At 27.9% G+C, this 11,755-nt stretch overlaps 2 non-coding genes across 2 annotated transcripts; one reads left to right on the forward strand and one right to left on the reverse strand.

Moving 5' to 3' along the window:
- Positions 1–1,492: 1,492 nt before the first annotated feature.
- Positions 1,493–1,706, reverse strand: LOC120769871. Its single transcript, XR_005704907.1, has one exon. It is a non-coding gene; the product is annotated as a small nucleolar RNA U3 (small nucleolar RNA).
- A 4,386-nt stretch (positions 1,707–6,092) lies between these two features.
- LOC120769866 lies at positions 6,093–6,216 on the forward strand. Its single transcript, XR_005704902.1, has one exon. It is a non-coding gene; the product is annotated as a U5 spliceosomal RNA (small nuclear RNA).
- Positions 6,217–11,755: the final 5,539 nt, after the last annotated feature.

Below are 11,755 nucleotides of genomic sequence, written 5' to 3' on the forward strand. Positions count from 1 at the left end.
TATCGCGTTCGATGGAACGATGAGCTGTTCGAGTTATACGACGACATTGACATAGTTCAGCGAATTAAAAGACAGCGGCTACGCTGGCTAGGTCATGTTGTCCGGATGGATGAAAACACTCCAGCTCTGAAAGTATTCGACGCAGTACCCGCCGAGGGAAGCAGAAGAAGACCTCTGCTCCGTTGGAAAGACCAAGTGGAGAAGGACCTGGCTTCGCTTGGAATATCCAATTGGCGCCACGTAGCGAAAAGAAGAAACGACTGGCGCGCTGTTGTTAACTCGGCTATAATCGCGTAAGCGGTGTCTACGCCAATTAAGAAGATGAAGAATTTTTGTATGTAACCCAACAAATTTCTTCTATAGAAGTGTAAAAATGTATTATTTTATGATGCGTTAAGGAAAAGTTTTTAGTCCCCCCTAATATTGTAACCGGTGCTATCCATCGATAAATAAAAAATAAATAATTATAAAAAAATAAATAAGAAAAAAATAAATAAATAAAAAAAAACAAAAAAAACAAATAAAACAAGAAAAAACGTTAACTTCGGCTGCATTTCTTTTAGTAACTACATACACACATATGTGTTCAGTTTGTGTGGAAGCTATGTATACATTGTGGCCTTAGAAAATAATCTATACCAAATTTCGTGAATATACATACATATGTATGTATGTACATACTTAAGTATCTTGTCAAATGCAAAAATTTTCCAAACAAGAACTTGATTCCGATCGTTCAGTTTGTATGGCAGCTACATATGTGTTATAGTGGTCCGATATCGGCAGTTCCGACGAATGAGCAGCTTCTTGAAGAGAAAATGACGTTTGCAAAATTTCAAAACGAGGCCTTAAAAACTGAGGGACTAGTTCGTATATATACAGACAGACAAACAGACGGACATAGTTTAATCGACTCAGCTCAACATACCGATCACTTATAGGGTTTCTGACGCTTCCTTCTGGGTGTTACAAACTTCGTGAAAACTTAATATACCCGTCCAGGGTATAATTAATTATTTATATTAACTATCGTAAACCAAGAATGATAGAGTACAATATTGCGCAGATGAGAGACAAAACATTTTTCGTTCTGCGCATCTAAGTACGTCACACGGCTCATAAATTTCGTGAAATAGCTTTAGTAGCAAGTAAATATTGCTTGTTAACAAGAATGTTAGAGTAGCAGAGTTTATAGCTGCCAAATTTTTTACTGCGCCGTGTGACGTAAGCAATTGTATGTTTAGTATAACGGACCTGCGTAATGCGTAATCTCTTTTCTATCATTCTTGATCGTAAACTACATATTACTAGCAATAGACTATCGTCGTATTTCGATAGTTCGCAGCTCAGTTCACATTTCTATAAGAAAATCAAATCACCACTAAATATCACACCAAATCAATATATATGTACACATCTATAAGTAGTATGTACATATGCTTTCATATATTTCTTTTAGACTCTTGAATTTATTAATTTAAAATTTGTTTAGACCACTCAGAAGTCGTTTTATCCGTTAAAACCGAGCGATCATCGAAGAAACATCATCTCAAATATGTCATATGACAAAATTAGTGATGAAGTTCATAAACCTCACGCTGTCGGACAAAACGATATACCTCCTCATCGCGGGTGCTAATACTTTCGATTTGCAAAGAAAGTAAATGAAGACTGACTACAGAAATGATCCTGTGAAGTATAGTCTTAACCTGAACACACCAAACGCTAAATTCTTAACATGAACTGGTGATAAAGTGGTTGAGAACTAAGGCAAGGGTTCTGAAAGCCAGAAAATATACGAAACGTTTATAAACGAAAGAGGTTCTATATGAATAAATCAAACAACAACAAGAAAATCAACCACAAAGCGAACTACACACAAGCATTTTACTAACGCTTCATTAAATTTAGTGGTGGCTGACGCACAACAGACGAGAGGAATGTGTGTATAGCTGTATGTTTGTACGTATGAATTTGCCTACAGTGCTATGGTGAGGTATGGCACCCAGGTAGAAAGGTAGGGCTGAAATACTTACGTACTCGGTCCGTGATGAAATGAGGATTTTCTGTTTTCTTGCAAAGACAACATTTTGGTAAATTTTAGAAATTTTAAAAAACTTCTTTACACGAACATACAGATATGTATGGTAAATGGCTTAGTAAACGACATGAACATTTTTCAAATGTCAAACTACTTACATATAAGGTACCAATGGTTTTTAAAAACGGAATTTGTTTCACAAGAATTAACCCTACTCCCCCCTTAAATTAAAGACGCGCGACTACACTCCTCTGAAAGTCAAAGAAAATAATGCATTTCTGATTGCCCGGTTTTTTATAGTTACAAAATGTTCCAGGCTCGGAGTTTGAACTTATCAAAAGAAGATCCAAGGAGACTAAATAGATCTCTTTGACAAAAAGAACATTTCGCTACTGCAACAAGAATCCAAGAAGTTCTAAAAACGTGGAATATAAAATAAGGAGTTTCGCTTGTGAGCTTGATTCTAAAAACGTGGAATATAAAATAAGGAGTTTCGATAAATAATTGAAGTATTTAATATTCGATTAAACAGTTTCGTGGTCATTAATTTTGGCTAGTTGTATAAAGGGACCTATCTCAGACAGTATACTGTTAGGCTGAAATAGGATAAAGAAAGCACTAGTGTCAAAGGAAACAATTGGCTGTCGCTTTATAAACGAATTTAGTTGTCATTGCAGCTGTAAAAGATAACATACTTACATATGTATGTAAGTATATTCTAGCAATTTTGGCATGGTATGAATTCCTGTCCCTATAGAGTATCGGGGGGATCGTGAATTATGGTAAACGTTTAGCACATTTGCAGTTTAACCCATTGCTTTTTAAATAAAATACATATGTAAGTATATTCACAAAATTTAAAATAAAGGAGTTCCAACTGGGTGTATTTAGTTTCGTGCTGACCTACATACACAGTCGCACTTACTCTCATGTCGACCACTCGAATGAGTACACCAGTATTCTTTAACATTCATGCACACCTACCAGTAAAATCAACAAGCGCATACGTTCAACATCGTTTAGCACAGCAAGCAATGCAAGATATTTCAAATCAACCACTAAAACTTTCGTTCGACTATTCTTTTAATATCTTGCTGCTGTGTAATTCTCATCTACTTTTAACAAGTTGTAGTACAAGAAACTGCTTGTGAGCCGTGATCATGAAGACGGTTCCTCCGGAGCGATGCTTGGCCATTACACTACGGCTGAGTTGCCCTTCGCGATTATTTCTGAAAGATCAATTCTGTCCGTTTCATCTCCTTCAAAGTAATTACTCCCGCTGCAATACATTTACATATGCGAACGGATTCTTCAGCCACCATAGCGCTTGGAAAAGTCCTACGTCGTGATGGCCATCAGAGCCTTCTTCGATTCAGCTTTTATGTCCTCAAATCAGGGGCAAACGCAGGGGGAGGTTTTGGGGTGGTAAAACCTCCCCCCCCAAAGTAATTGAATATTTAAATAATAGAATTTAATTCTACATAGTCATTTGAAAAATTGTAATTTGTTGTTTTCAAAGCAATCTTTCTGCCGACGATGTATGAATATGTAAAATAAATGAATACATTAGTCACTAACAGCGTTGCCGTTTTGATACAATTGTATCTTTTTTGATACTTTTTTCTCTAAATTTTGCGATTTGATACTTTTTTTGTTCACAAACGGCCTATTTTGATACTTTTCTGCTGATAGAATTTAATTTTTTGAAACTATGAAAATGTTAAACTAAAAACAAACCTATTGTATCTGGATAGTATTAAAAAGTTGTGGGAATGTAGGCCAATTAAAAAACCCAGAAAAATATAAACTGGACAGAGACATTTTTTTTAATTTGCTTCAAAGTAATGAGCTTGCCTTATAACTCTGTGGCTGCTGAACTGGATTTTTTTAGATTAAAGGTTGGTACGCAGCTCTCAAGTAATTGCTCAAGAAAAAAAATACATTATTTCTCAAGTAATTTTGACAGCTGGTTACGCATTGTGAATGATCTGCATTAGAAGAGCAAGAGAGAATAAACCAAGAAAACAAACTTTGTGCGTAATATGTATGTGTGTATGTGTATGGTAACATAAATATTTTTATTGAGATTTAAGAAATGTTGTTGATGATTGGTAGGTTTTATGCAACATTTCAAAATGGAATATACTTCATAATAATGATTTCAACTAATTTAGGACGAATTTGACGATTACTTCGAATTTCCTTCAAGAAACAATTGTTGATTTGATGTTTCTTCGCAAAACAAGGTTTGCCATATTCACATTTTACTGAAAAAAAGTATCAAAAATTAGTACTAGATTTCTTGAGAGCTGCGTACTAGCACAAGTAAGTTTGTCGCAGGAAAGTATCTTGACCGTTTCTTAAGCGTTTTTTTATATGAAGTTTTTATGTTTCTTGAGAGCTGCGTACTAAGCTTTAAGGGGAATTGTGAGTCGAAAATGGACTTCTTTTGAGAATTAGTTCTGAACTGAAAAGTCACCAATAAGGTTTCTATTATTTTTTTTACAGTTTATTGTTAATCATAATGCAGGAAAAATAAAAACTCATTTATTATGACTTTCAGTTTTCGTTCCATGAGCAAACTGTTGTGAAATAAATTTAAATTTAAAAAAATTATGCTATTTGCAAAAAAATACTTGAGTGTCTTAACTAAAATGTCTATATTTTAAGAAATAAAACTGGAGAAGCACGCCTGAACGGAATGGCTCTCTTAAATATCCATAGAGATATAGACGTGACGGAGGAAGAGATTTTAAATGTTATGGCCCAAAATAAAAGAAGATTAGACTTCAATTTGTGAATAAAATAATGAAACATTGTCTTTTTACATAAAACACCCCCCAAATTTTTGTCCTGCGTTTGCCACTGCCTCAAATACATACAAGCCTTTGCTTTTGATTTTTTTCGCTTTCGCCTGGCAGCTCGACCACTAAGGTTGTTGACTCTGACTGACGTCTATGTACTTGTTTTACTTCTTTGAGCTGATTTTGAAGTTCAACTGCAGATTTGTGGGGGGTTTTCAGTCCCATTGGACTGTTCTTTTTTATTAGTAATTCTGCCTTCTGTTTTGTATTTTTGAACAATATCGAAGACTGTTGTATTGCTGTTATTGACAATATCGGCAATTTGTCGATTTGAAATACCCTTGAAGCGGTTATTGATAATTATGATTATTATTATTTACCGGTTTTCGACTGTACTTTGTTTTTTTGATGCCATAATGCTTGCTTTATGCACATTCAATCGATACTGATAACAACGACAACCAAAACTTCCAAATTTGTTTGCACATTCCGCTAATTTTACCGTTAAGTTTTACGAAAAAACTATGCATAACAACGTATTGCTTTTTGGTTGTTGTTGGTGAATTCTGTTGAAAATTTACATACATATGTTTTTTTATACACAGGACACTATAGATTAATATAAAATTGAGAAAATCCCAAAACGCCCTACTTTTAGTTTTACATATGTATGTACATATATCCATTGGAAATGCAGTACGATGTGTTGAGTGTGAGCCACTGTATTATAAAATTTTGCTAAAAATTTGTTTTCCTAAAATGCTACAAACTTTTCAGTCAATCAACAATTATTGCTTACAATATTAATAGCAGAAACAGTGGAGAACGTAGAATCGTGGCTCGTGTCAGCTGCCACGACCTACTTATCTTATGGGCGCGCAATGTAAGTGCACAGTGAAAAACGCTACTCCTTTCTCTCTTTGACGTGGGAGGACGTGAGAATTCACGACATTTGGATTTTAACTTTCCATTCTTTTATGCTATCGCTTACTCACTACATTGTGCCAGCTGCGAGCATTGAACAATTGTTGGGCCGGGCATTTCGCTATGCGTTGGCAATGCTCGGCAAACAAAAACAACGTGTTAAGTACACACATTCATACATACTTACTGTGTATTTGTTGGGTAGGTTTGATAGCACAACTAGCAGGCAGTTGACGTCTTTCGTTGAATATCATTTTGTGCTGTACTTCACAACCGCTTCATGTGCACGTGTATACTAATAGCAAATGTATGTGTTGTTAAAATTACTCTGGCTTCTCTTCAGTTGTCGAATAAATCTTTCGCCTTTTACTAAAGATTTCCGTGGAGAGGAGCACTCTAATGAGTCTAAAATAAATTTTTGAAGGGTTTGCGACTCTATGGTTGCGAACCGATTATGAATACATTCAAGTCTATAGAACTTAAATTGTGTGCCTAGTTTGGTTTGTTCTTTATATAATCAGAAGCTACTTAGTTTGTATTTTTTATATACTCGAATATAACCTGAAATTAATTGAGATAGATATAAAAGGGTTTATTTTATATACAGTGAACCAATAAAGCAAGTTTACTACATACACCACATAGTTCTATCAAATTACGACACGTTTATTTGTTTTAAAATTAATAAATTTTGCAGTTTTTTTCTATCCATTTCAAAGGATGTACATATATTTATAACATTAAATAACATATCAAAAATTTTTTTTTTGTACACAATTAAAAAAAATTAAAGCTTTAGCTTAAAATGAGCATTATTTATACCAAAAAAGTTTACGTACACTAATGATTGTTTATATAAATCAAAAGTAATTACAATAGTTTTAGCGGTTTTTGGCCTACATTTGTTGCTATTTTATTGTCCCTAGATATCGATGTATGGTCCCCACTCAATTTCTAGTATTATTTCCGAATATTTTGACCCGCTTAGTCAATATTTCGGCACTTGTTTTTCATTCCTCCTTCAGGATTTCCATATAATATTTCCTGTCCATAATGCCGGCTATAAATTCCAGCGCACCGTTGCCTGCACCGGACATACAACTCCACACAATCAATTCAAGCAAGGTTTACTTATTGTAGTTTAGTGTTGGGCTTTCTCCAGACCATCAGATTTAAATATCTTGACAATGACCTCTACTGACCGTAAAATGACCTATGATTGAAAAAGAAAGCCAACATTACGGTTGTAGTTTTAAGACTCGGTTTTATGGATATCAATTCAATAAGTTAAAAAAAAGTTTACGTTGAAGTGTGGTCGAATTTCCATTTTTTCGATATTATCGTTTTTAACTGGGGTTGACTAGTTGTAGTTTTTAGGGAAAATATTAATCGAAAATGAATAAATAAGCTTTATATGTATGTAATTAATAACAAATACATAAATATTGTAAACGAATAAAAAACATATTTTTGGTTGTTTTATTTTTGAACTTTTTGCAGTTTTTATTAATTTTTTTGGTTTGTTTTCATGAGATTTTTAATGTTTTTATTTATTTTATATTCTTTTTGTAGTTTTTTTTTATCATTTTTCATTTTCTTTGCACATTTTATTTATATATTACAATTTTTTTTGAAGTTCACAACATTTAAGCTTATGAAAATAGTTGCTTGTACGTGTACATATTTATTGAATTAATTATTATATAATTTGAATTATTGTTTTTTATACTTTAAATAAGGACGCAGGTGAATATAGTTAAGAGCAGGAGGGTTGTAATTTAAATATTTAATTATATAATAATTTTTTAAATATAATTATTACAATTTATAATTATTCTCTTTAATTCAATTATTTTCTTTAATTGCAAAAAATCTATTGTGCTAAAATTTCAACATTTTCACGAACCAACAGTAATAAAAAATTATTCGTTTCACTGCGGTCGCTATCTGCTCAAATCTACCAATTAGTTGTTGTTTTAATTAAAAATATATCCGGAACTATTGCTTTTATTGAATTGTATTTTTATCGAAAAAATGTGGGTTCATATTTGTGAATTTGAGTTAAATTTTATTATTATTTTATTGCACAACAAATTTTTTTGAAACTTGGTTTGTTTCGATTGAAATATTTTTCAGAATTTCTAATCATCACCTAATATCATGCCCAATACTTTCGAAATAAACTTTTTTGGATCAATTTTTATGGTATGTCAGCCAAGGCAAGGCCAATATTCATTAAAAGTAAAATATTTTTCAGATCTCTTCAGAAACTTTTCAAAAAAAACTTTCGAAAAAAATATTTTAATTAATTTTTATGGTATGTCAGCCAAAGAACAAGCAATACTCATTAAAAGAAATTTTTTTTATTTTAAATTTCCAAATATTTCGAAAGTTTAAATTTTTTTTTAATTTGTCAGCAAAAAGAAAAATATTCATCAAAAGTACAATATTTACCAAAATTTCAAATTACAAAACTTTCGAAATATTTTTTTTTAATTACAAAAGCAATATTCATTAGAAGTAAAATATTCCTCAGAATTTCAAATACTAGACTAAGACTAAACTTTCGAAAAAAAAATTAATTTATAAATTATAATTAATTAATTTTAAATTTAAATTTAATAAAAATTAATTTTTATAAAAATGGTTCAATGTCGATTCAAAGACGTAAATTTTTCTTTAATATGAATTAGCAGTGTTTGACTGCGCTGACAAAAATACTTTATATATGTATGTATTTCCAAAATAAAATAATGTAAATATGTAAATGTATATGTGCATATGTATGTATTTACCATATATAATTTTTATGAAAAAATCACTTCATATTTATGTACATATTTTTTCAAAACGCAAAAGCATCCTTGATAAATTAAAAACTAATAACATATTTATTTTCGCTGATTACATTGCTGCGCCAATAAGGAATGTTCAATTAGTTAAAAAAAATTTCATCATTTTTATTATTAAAAAAAATTTTTGTTATAATTTTATTTTTAAATTTATTGTATGCACAAATTTGTTTGTTTTTTATTATTTGAATTATTAATAGATTTCAACGCCTTTGGATTTATTTTGTTATTTTAAACACATTTTTTTATTAAAGTTACATAATTGTTATATATTATTATTAATATTGTTGTAATAAATATTTTCAATTTTTTGTGCTGATGTACCTTTTTATTATTTAAATTATTATATTATGTTTTTGGTAAATCCAAAACAAGTTTTAAAATTAATAATTTAATTTTATAATTTCTATTTTTACATGGAGTGGTAAATTTCTACATACAAAATTTAACTACAAAAACAAATTGTGTAGATACATAAGTTAAAAGTAAACTTTATTAAAAAAAAATTAAAAAAAAATATAAAAATAATAATTATTTTAAAAAAATATAAAAAAGAAATAATTTATAAAAAATATTAAATGAACTTAATGAAAAATTAGAAAAAAAGTTGTAATTATGGTACGAATTGGCAAAATGATTTGTTTAAAGTTGTTAGTTTTAATTAAAAAACAAAAACATAAAAATAAAAAAAAATTTTATTGGTAATTAAAAAAAAAATAATTTTATTGTATATACATAATTGTAGGAATTTGCGAATTGATTTATTAAGAGCTGTTATATTAAATAAGAAATTAAAACACTAAAAAAAACTATTAAAAAAATCACTTTTTTATATAAAAAATATATTTGTGTAATTTTTATTGTTACACTAATTTGCAAGACTTAAGACTTGTTATATTTAATTAAAACTAAAAATTATTGAAAATTATATTAAAAAAAATTAATAAAATTAAAAAAAAAACATTTTAATATATTTATGTACATATGTACATACGAATTTGCAAATTGATTCCATGGAAGTTGTTGTATTAAATAGAAACAAAATAAAAAGCAATAAAAAATATTTAAATAAATTTGAATAGAAAACTTTAGTTTATTCATTTTTAATCTTAAACAAAATTTCAAATTTTTTTATTAATAGTTGTTACATTTAATAAAAAAAATAAAAATAAAATAAAATAAAAAATATTGGAAATTGAATTAAATTAAAAAAATTTTAATTATTTTTTGCAAATATTTTTATAAGAGCTAAAATTTTTTTAAAAATAATACTAATACAAAATTTTATTGAAAATTTAGTGTTTTCATTATTATAGAAATGTACAAATAGATTTATCAATAGTTGTTACAATATAAAAAAAGAAATAAAAAAAATTAAAACCAAAAATAAAAAAAAATATAAATAAATTTTTTTAATGTAAGTATTTGCAAATATTTTGATGAAGGGAAAAAATATTGAAAATTAAAAAGAAATATTTTACTTTTTACCGTTTCTGTTTTGCTACGAATTTGCAAATTGCTTTAATAAGAGAATATAGTTAATTACAATTTTTTTATTGTGTTTAATGTTAAATATTTGGAATTTTAAAAAGTTGCATTAAATTTTGTTTTTTTAAATTTGACAAAATATTTAAGATTTTGAAAGAAAACTACATTTTATGTCATAATGAAATGTAGTTTTCTTCAAAATTTACATTTTTGTAAAAAATTAATTTTTTTATTGTTTTAAATTTAATAAATATCAATGCAATAAATTTTATTTTTTTTATTGTTTTAAATTTAATAAATATCAATGCAATAAATAGCTGCGAAAAAAATATTTGTTTTTTATATAAATAAGTTTTATTAAAAAATCTGAGAAAAAAGCGTTTATCAGAAAAAAAATTAAATACGTTTTTTCTGCTTTCCTTTTTTAAAATGAATTATTTGCGCTGTTTCCTTTTAATAATAGCTATAAATGTATATATTCATACTTGTTTAGGGATTTTTATGTTTAGTTATGTTTTTGCTGCACAGTTGTATATTTTTATTTTCACATTTTTTGTTTCATGAAATTCAGTTATTGTTTTTTTATGTTTAAACAGATTCTAAATATATTGAAATTTACAAAACAAAAAAAAACAACTTTTTTGTTGGGAATATGTTATACATTTTACGTGATTTTTTGTTATATCACTACATATTTTCATTTTTTATTTAAATATATTTTTAATTTTTTATATGTATGTATTATATATACTTCATTTTTTTTATAATACTAACTTTTTCATTCATAACTGATTTTTTATTATATACATATGTATGTACATATGTATTTTATAATATTATTTATTTGTAGATATATATATTAACACATTATATTTAGAACAGAGTTTTTATTTTTAGTATATATTATTTGAAAAACTATGTATTTTCTTTTGCATACAACATTTTAGTTCACTTTTTATTTTATTTTTAATATATTTTTTAAATAATACTTTTCATTTTTTTCTTTGTTAAAGTTTCATTTCTTTGCTATTTCATAAAATTGCAACACTATTTTTCACAATGTATGTTTGTATGTATGTATATACTTTTTATATTTTCATAAGCTCTTTGTGTTGTTTAAAATATATTTAGGTACTTGGTTTTAACACTTTCAATGCTGTTATTATTTATTGACAAATTGTAACTTCCTTCCCCTTTCTAATGTACATATGTATTAATGTGTGTATGTATATGCTTATATGCATACAAATCAATCGAACGTACGCACATTAAAATTTTTACAAGACGTTGATGAGAGATTGTCGATAAGTGTGGACGTTTATGCTGTTATTCATTATATGCATATGTACTTATGCACATACATACATATGTATGTATGTATGTACACTACTATATGCATGTTTATAAAATATTTGGCGCCAGTGGCTTTGCTTTTAAGTTTTGTGGTAGTTTTTTATTGTTGGAGCAAAAAATAATAATAAACAATTAATAAAATAAAATATATAAAATGAAAAAATAAAAATATAAATCAAAATATAAAAATAACTTAAAAAAAATTAGACAAAATTAAAAACCGAAAGAAAAAAAAATAAAAAAATTGTTTAATTAAGTAATAAATAGATAAAATTAAATTTAAACAATTAAAA

Source organism: Bactrocera tryoni, chromosome 2, assembly GCF_016617805.1.
Source record: "Bactrocera tryoni isolate S06 chromosome 2, CSIRO_BtryS06_freeze2, whole genome shotgun sequence".
Taxonomy (NCBI): domain Eukaryota; kingdom Metazoa; phylum Arthropoda; class Insecta; order Diptera; family Tephritidae; genus Bactrocera; species Bactrocera tryoni.